At 41.3% G+C, this 10,061-nt stretch overlaps 1 non-coding gene across 1 annotated transcript; it reads left to right on the top strand.

Moving 5' to 3' along the window:
* Positions 1 to 5,343: 5,343 nt before the first annotated feature.
* Positions 5,344 to 5,446, top strand: LOC120087372. Its single transcript, XR_005484510.1, has one exon. It is a non-coding gene; the product is annotated as a small nucleolar RNA R71 (small nucleolar RNA).
* Positions 5,447 to 10,061: the final 4,615 nt, after the last annotated feature.

Raw genomic sequence — 10,061 nt, 5'->3', positions numbered from 1 at the left:
CTGTGGAAGGTTTCGAAACAGACGGCCGCTGGGAAGAGGTGGCTCCGTCGTGTGTGGGTTTGGTTTGGGTGAGGGTTTCGGTGGTTTTTCTAGGGCTCGGGGGAGGTGAAATTGAAATAGAGGACGAGGAATAGGAACTTACCGGTGAGTCGTTCCCAAAGCTCAGGGTCTGGTTCTGGCTATCTGAGGCAGACGACATTGTGGCCGGAGAAGCTCGAGCGAATCGGAAGTGAGGGAAACAAAGAGGTTAGGTTTTTTCCCTTTTTTTTGTTTCAGAGAGCTCGAGAGTGAAAATGAAGAAGAAGAAAACTTTGAATCTTGGGTCCTTCTATAGGCTGAGAGAAGGTTAGTGGTTGACGTCAGGCGGCGCCTGACGTCTGTAATAAATGTAACGCTGCAGAGATGTCTCGGTTATCTAAATAATCGAGTGTTTTTGTGTTCTCGAGATGCGTCCCTTCAATTGGGCCATGCGTTAGACTTGCGTCTAACGCGTCCGTTATTCCTAACTTGATCATACACAACTTTTAAAGAAAAACAAATAAGTTTCCAATTTTTATAAAAGCAAAAGCAAAGAACAATCTTAAAACAACCAAACAAATAAATCAAAAAACTCAAACGCATCGTAAAATACAGATTGTAAAAAGATAAGGATAGAGGAAGCGTCCCTGGAATATATGGCAATGAAAACGCAGGGATACTTCGACGCAGGCCTCAATTGGCCTCGCGTAGTGTGAGAGATGACTTTTGGCGTTCTAGTCTATCTTCAAAGTAAGGCTTCACTCTTTGGCCTTTTACTTTGAATGTGTTGGTGCCATCTTCTCGCCTTATTTCCACAACTCCATATGGAAAGATTTTCTTTATGATAAAGGGTTCTAACCACCTGGATTTTAGTTTTTCTAGAAACAAACGCAGACGTGAATTGAACAATAGAACTTTTTGGACAAAAACAAGTTCTTTCTTACTGATGCGTTGATCATGCCAACACTTTGTCTTTTCTTTGTACAACTTGTTATTCTCGTACGCGTTCAATCACCACTCCTCGAGCTCGTTGAGCTGAAGTTTTCGTTAAGCGCCCGCAGCGTCTAAGTTCATGTTTAACTTCTTAACTGCCCAAAACGCCTTGTGCTCCAACTCTAAAGGTAAATGACAGGCTTTTCCAAATACAAGACATTATGGAGACATACCTATAGAAGTTTTGTAAGCAGTCCTGTAGGCCCAAAGCACTTCATCCAGACTCTATGCCCAATCCTTCCGTGTTGCATTGACGACTTTCTCCAAGATAGACTTGATTTCTCAATTTGATACTTTTTCTTGATCGTTTGTTTGCGGGTGGTAAGCAGTGGCGATCTTGTGCCTGACATTATATTTTGCAAGTAATTTGGAAATGATTCGATTAATGAAGTGTGTACCTTAGTCGCTTATCAGGGCTCTTGGCGTTCCATAGCATGTAAAGATGTTCCTAGTAAGAAACTTAGATACAGTGAATGCATCATTCCTAGCGCAGGCTACTGCTTCTACCTACTTAGATACATAATCTACTGCAAGCAGGATGTACTGTTGGCCACAGGACAGGGGAAAATGTCCCATAAAATCTATGCCCCAAACATCAAACAGCTCAACTTCGAGAATATTGTTCAAGGGCATTGCGTCCCTTGAAGAAATATTCAAAGTGCATTGACAGGGGTCACATTTTCGAACAAACTCCCTCGTGTCTTTAAAGAGGATGGGCCAAAAGTATCCGCTTTGAAGGACATTCGCTGCGGTTCTTTGCCCACCAAAATGCCTTTCGTACGGAGAGTCATGACACTCAGCTAATATGCATTGTGTCTCCTCCTCCGGAACGCATCGATGCATTATGGAGTCAGGGCATTGTTTATATAGAAATGGTTCATCCCAAAAATGAAACATGTTGTCATGAATTAACCGTTTCTTTTACTGAGAGTTGAAGTTCCCAGGGAATTGCTTGGTGGTTAAATAATTGACCATGTTCGCATACCAAGGTTCCCTGTCTTCAACTCTAAACAGGCTTTCATCAGGAAATGCGTCCTTGATTTCACTTTCTTAGGTTTGCATTTCTTGATTCTCTAACATGGACAGGTGGTCAGCCACCTGATTTTCTGCTCCCTTTCTATCTTGGATATCAATATCAAAATCCTGTAGCAGCAGCACCCATCTTATTAATGCCAAACACTAAGTAAGATCGAAACTTTTCTTACTCATCAGGAATTTTATGGCTGAGTGGTCGGTGTATATGGTGGCTGACGCACCAACTAAGTAAGATCGAAACTTTTCAATGCCAAACACTACAGGCAACATTTCCTTTTCAGTAGTGGTGTAATGTTCCTGAGAGTCATTTAGTGTTTTGGACGCGTAGGAGATGGGGTGTATCAAATTACGCTTCTTCTGCCCTAACATTGTTCTTACTGCCATATCACTCGCGTCACACATGAGAATAAAGCATTGCGTCCAGTCCGGTGCTATCAATACTGGAGCTGTCGTCAACGCATACTTCAAGGTTTCAAACGCGTCAGTTCAGTCTTCATTAAAGTCATAGGGCCGGTTCGCCTCTAGTAATGTGCTCAGAGGTCGCGTAATATGAGAGAAACCTCTAACGAACCGTCTATAGAAGCCGACATTCCCTAGAAAACTTCGTAAAGTTTTAACATTCGATGGTGGTGGAAGTTTTGCTATGACATCTATTTTGGCTTCATCTACTTCCAAGCCAACCTTAGATACTTTGTGACCTAAGACAATTCCTTAAGTCACCATGAAGTGACATTTCTCACAATTCAGCACAAAGTTTGTTTCCTGGCATTGAGTGAGGAAGACCTCCAAATTATCTAGGCATGACTGGAATGAGTCTCCAAAGACTGAAAAATCATCCATGAAGACTTCAACAATCTTTTCTAGGAAGTCAGAGAAGATAGTCATCATACATCTTTGAAATATCCCAGGTGCGTTACACAGCCTAAAGGGCATGTGTCTGAATGCAAATGCTCCAAAGGGACAAGTAAACGTAGTCTTCTCCTGATCTTCCGAATCTATCAGAATCTGATTGTAACCAGAGTATCCATCGAGAAAGCAATAAAATTCTTTGCCCGCAAGTCTGTCAAGCATTTGATCGATGAAAGGAAGGGAGAAGTGGTCTTTCTTAGTTGTTGCATTGAGCTTCCTGTAATCCATACAGATGTGCCAGCACGACAGTCCTCAAGGGTATGAGTTCATTATTGCTGTTGACTATCACGGTCGTTCCCCCTTTCTTGGGAATGCATTGGACTGGACTTACCCAGCTATTGTTGGATATAGGATAAATAACTCCCGTGTCCAACCATTTTAAAATTTCTTTCTTGACCACTTCTTTCATTGTGGGATTCAGCCTTTTTTGAGGCTCGATTGACCCCGACTTCCCTTCTTTCAGCTTAATCTTATGCATGCAATAAGATGGACTAATGCCACGGATATCCGCAAACGTCCAGCCTATTGCACTCTTGTGCTTTTTCAGCATCTGCAAAAGAGATTGCTCATTAGGCTCTGTAAGATTTGTGGAAATGATCACAGGTAAAGTGTTGTTGGTTCCAAGGAATGCATATTTCAAGTGGCCAGGTAACTGTTTCAGCTCGAGTTCTGGTGGTTCTCCAAGTGATGGACGCGTTGGTTTTGTCCACCGCTCACTCAGACTTGGCAGCTCTGATTCTTTCAGATTCTCCTCCAACACGAGGACCTCACATACATGAGTCTCTTCTTCAAGCAACGCAATACTGTTTAGTTGACAATCTTAACTATCTGAGAACTTTAATGGGTTGAGCACATTAAACTTCACCTCTTCATTGTCCACGCGCATAGTTAACTCGCCTTTATGCACGTCAATTAAAACTTTCCCAGTAGCTAAGAAGGGGCGTCCAAGGATAATTGGTACCTCTCTATCTGCTTCATAGTCCAAGATAATAAAGTTTGCTGGGAAAAAGAGATTGTCAACCTTCACCAGAACGTCTTCAATCTTCCCTTCTGGGTACTTAATTGTTCTGTCAACGAGCTAAAGAGTAACAGAAGTATGTTGTGCTAAGTCAATCACCAATTTCTTAAAAATTGAAAGTGGCATGAGATTAATGCTGGCTCCTAGATCGCACAACGCATGACCCACATCCAATCCTCCTATCAAACAAGGAACTGTGAAACTCCCAGGGTCCTTCTGCTTTTTTGGTAGACTGTTGCTTACTAACGCGTTACACTCCTGCGTTAGCGCTATTACTTCCTTCTCGCTGACTCTTCTCTTCTTTGTCAAAATGTCCTTAAAAAATTTGACATATGTTGACATCTGCTCCAAAGCCTTTATAAGTGGAATGTTGATATTCAGCTGTTTTAAGAGCTCAAGAAAGCGCTTGAATTGTTGTTCATCATTCTTCTTCATCAGATGCCTAGGGAATGGTGCGTTCAAAGTCACCTCAGGCTTTCCCGCGTTAGACGTACTGGGTTCTGAATTGCTTGTAGTTTCGGGCATTCTTTCTTCCTGATCCATTGAATGTGTGATGCATTCTTTCAAAGGACTGCTTTTTCTTTGATTCATTCTTCTTTTTTCAAGAGCTCTTCCACTTCGCAACGTCACCGCGTGACATTGCTCCTTCCCATTATTGTTCCCAGGTGTTTCAGTATTGCTAGGTAGAACTCCAGGCTGCCTGTTTTTCAACTCGCTCGCTATCTGCCCTACCTGGATTTCCAAGTGGAGATCCTGAGCTCGACGCCTGTCCTCCTTTACTAAAAGGTTTTTGATGTTGCTGATGCGTTTGTTGAAATGCAGGCGACGATCCATTCCTTTGCTGATGGTTTGCCCCTGGGTGGTGCTCCTGATGATTTCCTCCTGTCCAAGAAAAATTCGGATGGTTTCTCCATCCAGAATTATATGTATTAGAGAATGGGTAATTTTTTATGAAACATACTGACTGAGGGTTTTATGGTCATTCAGCATAGGAGTGAGGATCTCCACAGCCCATACAACTAACCATGGGTTGCCCAAACGCCTCTACTTGATTCACTTTCTGCTGATTTGATGCGTTTCCCAACGTTATGTTCTGTAGAAGGCTCGTCATCGTAGCCACTTGAGCAGAAAGTGTGGCTATTGCGTTGGAGTCGATAGAATTAACGTTCTGAGATCTCTTCTTCCTGTCAGCTCTTCCATCATACGTATCATCCATCTATTCCATATTGTGTTTAGCAATGTGGTCTAGTATCTCTTTAGCCTTAGTGTAAGATTTATCCATAAGTCCATCAGCTGCTGCTGTGTTTGTTGCCATCTGGGATGCTCTATTTAGTCCTCCATAAAACGTCTCCATTTAGATAGTTAGAGTTAGTCCATGGTTCGGGAAATTCTTGACCAAGCCCTTAAAACGCTCCCATGCGGCACTTAAGGTCTCAGCATCTTCTTGTTCAAAGTTCATAATCTCTCGACACCTCCTCGCGTTGGTGGTAGGTGGGAAGTATTTTTGCATAAATTTTTCCACCAACTTCTCCCAGGTGGTGATTTCACCAGGCTCCAGAGAGCTCACCCATTGTTTTGCGTCATCACGCAAAGAATAGGGAAACAAGGACAGCCTGATTGCCTCTGGGGTGATTCCAGGAATCACAAATGAATTACACGTTTCCAAGAAACGCTTCATGTGGGCGTGAGGATCTTCACCACGACCACCCCCAAATTGTCCAGTAGACTGGAGCATTTGGAGCATAACAGATTTCATCTCAAACCTGGTTCCATCTGGCATTGGGTATATGGTTCCTAGAGAGAAATCATACAGTACAGGGGTGCGTACTCCCTCATGGGACGCGTGCTGCTATTCGGCATCAGGATTGGATTCTATGCAGCATGAGCTAGTTGTAGATTTACTTATTCTTTCGCCATTGCTCATTGCCTGTTCTGTTGTCTAAGAAATTGCTGCCTCAGCCTTCGACGATGGTTGGATCGGTTCCTACTCCGGAAGTTCCTATTAATCTCGGGGTCGTATCTGAGTTTAGGAGTGCTCTCTTTGCTCATAAACGTTCACAAGCTTAGGCTTAACTCGTAATACTCCCTCGACCGAAGTATTCCTACAATAGATACAAACGAAATTTCTGTGTAGTTTTGTTTCTGAATCTCTGGAAACGGTGCCAAAAACGTGTTCATTGCTATCATGATTTGCTCTAGGAGTGTATTGTGTAAAATAAATTGGAGAAATAAGTTCTAAGTATAAGTGATGCATTAATGCTTCAATGCGTTTAAATAATTGTAACGCATTGGGCGTTAGATATATGCACAGAAAGCACACAACTTCTTCTAATGACGTTCATGTTTTCCTAAACTAGACCCAAGTATAAATCTAATTTAGGTTCCTGGTAAGTCCAGGGTCGAACTCAGGGATTCAGTTAACTAAACGCAGACCTTGCGTTGTATCTACTGTAGGGGTTTTCCTAAATAAATGTGAGAAATGAGTTATTTACACTAAATTGATGTGCCTATGCAAGAGAAGCAAAAGAGTTGAGTGGTGAATGATGGATCATGCGAAAATGGAGTTTAAGGTAAGTGGACGGGTCGGTCTAAGATGAGTGTATACAACTAGGATGTGATGTGAATGAGATGGGATGATTTGCTTATCTTTTGTTTATGCATCAGACTTCATTCAACATTTCTCAACGCGAATAACATACAAAGCCTATCTCTAGGATGCATGCGTCTAACACAAAATGCAATAGACACCAGTAAGTCTATCTCTAGTTGTACTAGGCATCCTACTTAATGCAGCTTAGTTATTCTTTCGAACAATCTAAGTTAAATATGCTTTTACCAATTTGTCAAGTTGGCTTGAGCTTTAGAATGAAGTTGTGCATAAAGTATTAATGCATTCAACATAAACAAGAAATAAACAATGGCAAGTATGATGGATCAAACATATGAATTTTATAAAGAAACAGAGAGTATTTACAAAACCAATATTTAATCAAATGGAATGAAAGTGATAAATAAGAAGAAGGAAACTGAGTCAAGCCAAAGAATACAATCTCTTGTATTTCTTTGGCTCAATCTCATTGTGTACAATCACTTGTTTAGGAATTGGATGAAGTGTCTTTCTCAAGATTAGCTTCCTCCACTCCCTGACCAGCGGTGGTGGTGGTTCTCAACCCTTCTGATCGTTTGGCACCATAGCACAACTTCTAAGAACTAAAACTTTGACTACAATATACAGAGAGTAAGGATCTTGATAATTTCCGAACTCATTGACTCTGGAGGGACTTCATCTATTTATAGGTGTTGGTCATGTCCACTTGGTGAATGGGCAGCATTAAAGTCCATGCCTTGGTCAGCATTAAAGTCCATGCCCTGATTAGCCGCCTGACTCTCGGAAGCTTTTCAGACGCCGCCTGCTACATGGAAGCTTTTCAGACGCCACCTGCTGCAAAGGCCCATACTTGCAAGTGGTGATGTAACACAATCAGCCTGGAGCAATGAATATTCTCTGCGTTGAACTCCCTCTAATGCATGGCCCATGTGTTAGAGCTTTTCCTACGGCACTTGTCTAATGCGTTAACGTTAATCCTTGCGTTGAAATCCTGCAATATAATGCGTTAGTGCCGCAATATTTAGTAATAAAACTTCTTTTGCATGAGTTTGCTAATGTTTGAATAAATCCATGTGTTTCTTCTAAAAATGAGGAGAATCTATCATTAAAAACCTTAGTTGTTCCAACTTAAGAGCAAAAATAACTTGTATTTCTACAAGTTATCACTGGTCCATTAGGTCCCCTGGGTAGCTTGGATAAAAGTCGAGAACCTGTATTTGGGTTAATTTGAAATGTTCAAATTGACAAGAGGAAGTTCGATTATATATGATATAATTGGACTGGTTAATTATATATGATATAATTGGAAAATGTATGAGATACATTTTTATGGAGGAAATTAGATATAAATATGATTTATATCAAGTAGAGGAGAAAATACTATAGTAGATATGTGATATCAAACTATAGGAAATAAATATAATATGATTATATTTATAATTAATTAATTGATTAATTATATGATAATTAATCATTTTTCCACGTTTGGACATGGGTTAGTGGGCAGCATTGGTTATGGTACCGATGGGTTAAAATGAAAAATGTTTTCATTTTTTAGTAGTCATTCAATCGCCCGAAGAGAAAAGTGAAGTGTGCATTGGTGATTCAAAATGATCGCTTGAGAGCCTATACGATAGCGTTCTCCGCCTAAACGATCGTACACTGTCGCCTAGACAATCGGATAGCTTCTCTAAACGATCGTATAGTGTGTCCTAGCTAAATGATCGTATACCTTTTCCTAAACGGTCGTTCAGCAAATCCTACACGATTGTGTAGCTCCTCTATGCGATAAGCACTTCTGCTATACGATAGCGTTGTTTTCTCTCTTACTTTCTTATCGCCTACACGACTCGTTTTTCCTCCGTCCTCTACCAAATTCAACAAAGCCCACCCTTTGGGTTTTCACTCCGAGAATACCCGGGGCTCATTAGTGGTGGCGTCGTCCCCGTTGCAGCGTTCGTGTTCGCGTTGATCGTGCTGTTGCAGTCGACGTTCCCGCCGAGCATTGGTAGATCTCTTGGAGGGTTTCCGTTGCATTGGAGTTCTGGAGTGTGAAGTTAGTCTTCAACTGGTACAAAACTCTTTCCCTTATGTTTATCTTTGTTTGTAGCATGCTGTTAATTAAGTTTTGATTGCATAACTGTATGTGTTGAATGTATTTTGTTATATTTCGGTCACGGTGAGATCGGAGCGATCCGAACGCACTCATGGAACTCTCGATATGAGATCCTTCAATTGGTATTAGAACTAGGTTCTGATACTCTGATTTCATCTGTTGCCAGGAAATGACTTTTACATTCAAGGTGGGTGCATTTCTATGATGTTTAAATGTTAAATCTACCGTGGATGTACCAGATTAATGGATGTTTTCGTGATAATTAACCTCGGTTTTTTTAAGATCCTTTTACATTTGCGGTTATTTGTAAAGGCCCCTGCGTTTTTGGGCATTAATAATAGTTATCGAGACTGTATTCAAAGTCTGTTTGGAGTTTTGAGTTGTTCGTCGAAGTTCTGGGCAAACGTTGCGGCTCTTCGAGGAAGGAGGCGATCCAGGGTTGATCACATCGTGCAGAAGAAGTTCTACACGATCGCTATCCATCGCATCATAAAGATGAGGGAGTACGCGAGCGCTGATGAACGCATCGGTTAAACGATGGGGAATGCGATCAAGAGTTGGTTGCATCGGGTTGACGATCGAGAACGTGATCGCTGATTATCGCGTCATGTAGACAATGAGATGCTCGCAGATCGTTTAAGCGCGGGCGCGCTAGACGATCGTTTAGGTCAGCAAGCTTCATCGCTTAGTAACTGACTAAACGATCGCTTAGTATCGCAAGGTAAATCGTTTACCTGGTTGCACGCATCATGTAGATGATGAGACACTCGCGTATCGTTTAAGGCGTGCGCGCTAGACGATCGTTTACATCAGCAAGCTTCATCGCTTAGTAACTGACTAAATTATCGCTTAGTAACTCAAGGTAAATCGTTTGCATGTCGTCACGATACACGATCACATGAACGGTCAGGCTCGCAGCCTCGTCATCGTCTACGCGATCGTTTACTTATGCTCTTATCGTCTAGTGCGCGCTGAACGATCGTCTACTTATTGGAGTTTGCTACACGATGAAGACCTCCTAGCCATTCAAGACCCGGTATGCCTGTGAACCGGTTTGCTCGATGAAAAATGTAATAGATAGGTTTTTTCGTTCCGGTTTTATTGTAAAGGCTCATTCCGGTCCATTAATCCTTTTTTTCTTACATGTGATGTATGCTTTTTATATGTCATATGGTATGCACATATATAGTAAATCCCACATTAGGTTATGCAATGGTCATGCATCATCTCTTTATTGTAATTGTTATAATTTAAAGAAGCATGATTTTAATTATGTAAGAGCATGCTCATGCATCATATAATATAAGAGTTATATTTATGCATGAATAAAAAGTATTGACATGCATCATCCTTATATTATAATT

The sequence above is a fragment of the Benincasa hispida genome, chromosome 9, assembly GCF_009727055.1.
Source record: "Benincasa hispida cultivar B227 chromosome 9, ASM972705v1, whole genome shotgun sequence".
Lineage (NCBI taxonomy): Eukaryota > Viridiplantae > Streptophyta > Magnoliopsida > Cucurbitales > Cucurbitaceae > Benincasa > Benincasa hispida.
This window is presented reverse-complemented; position numbering and strand designations above follow the sequence as displayed.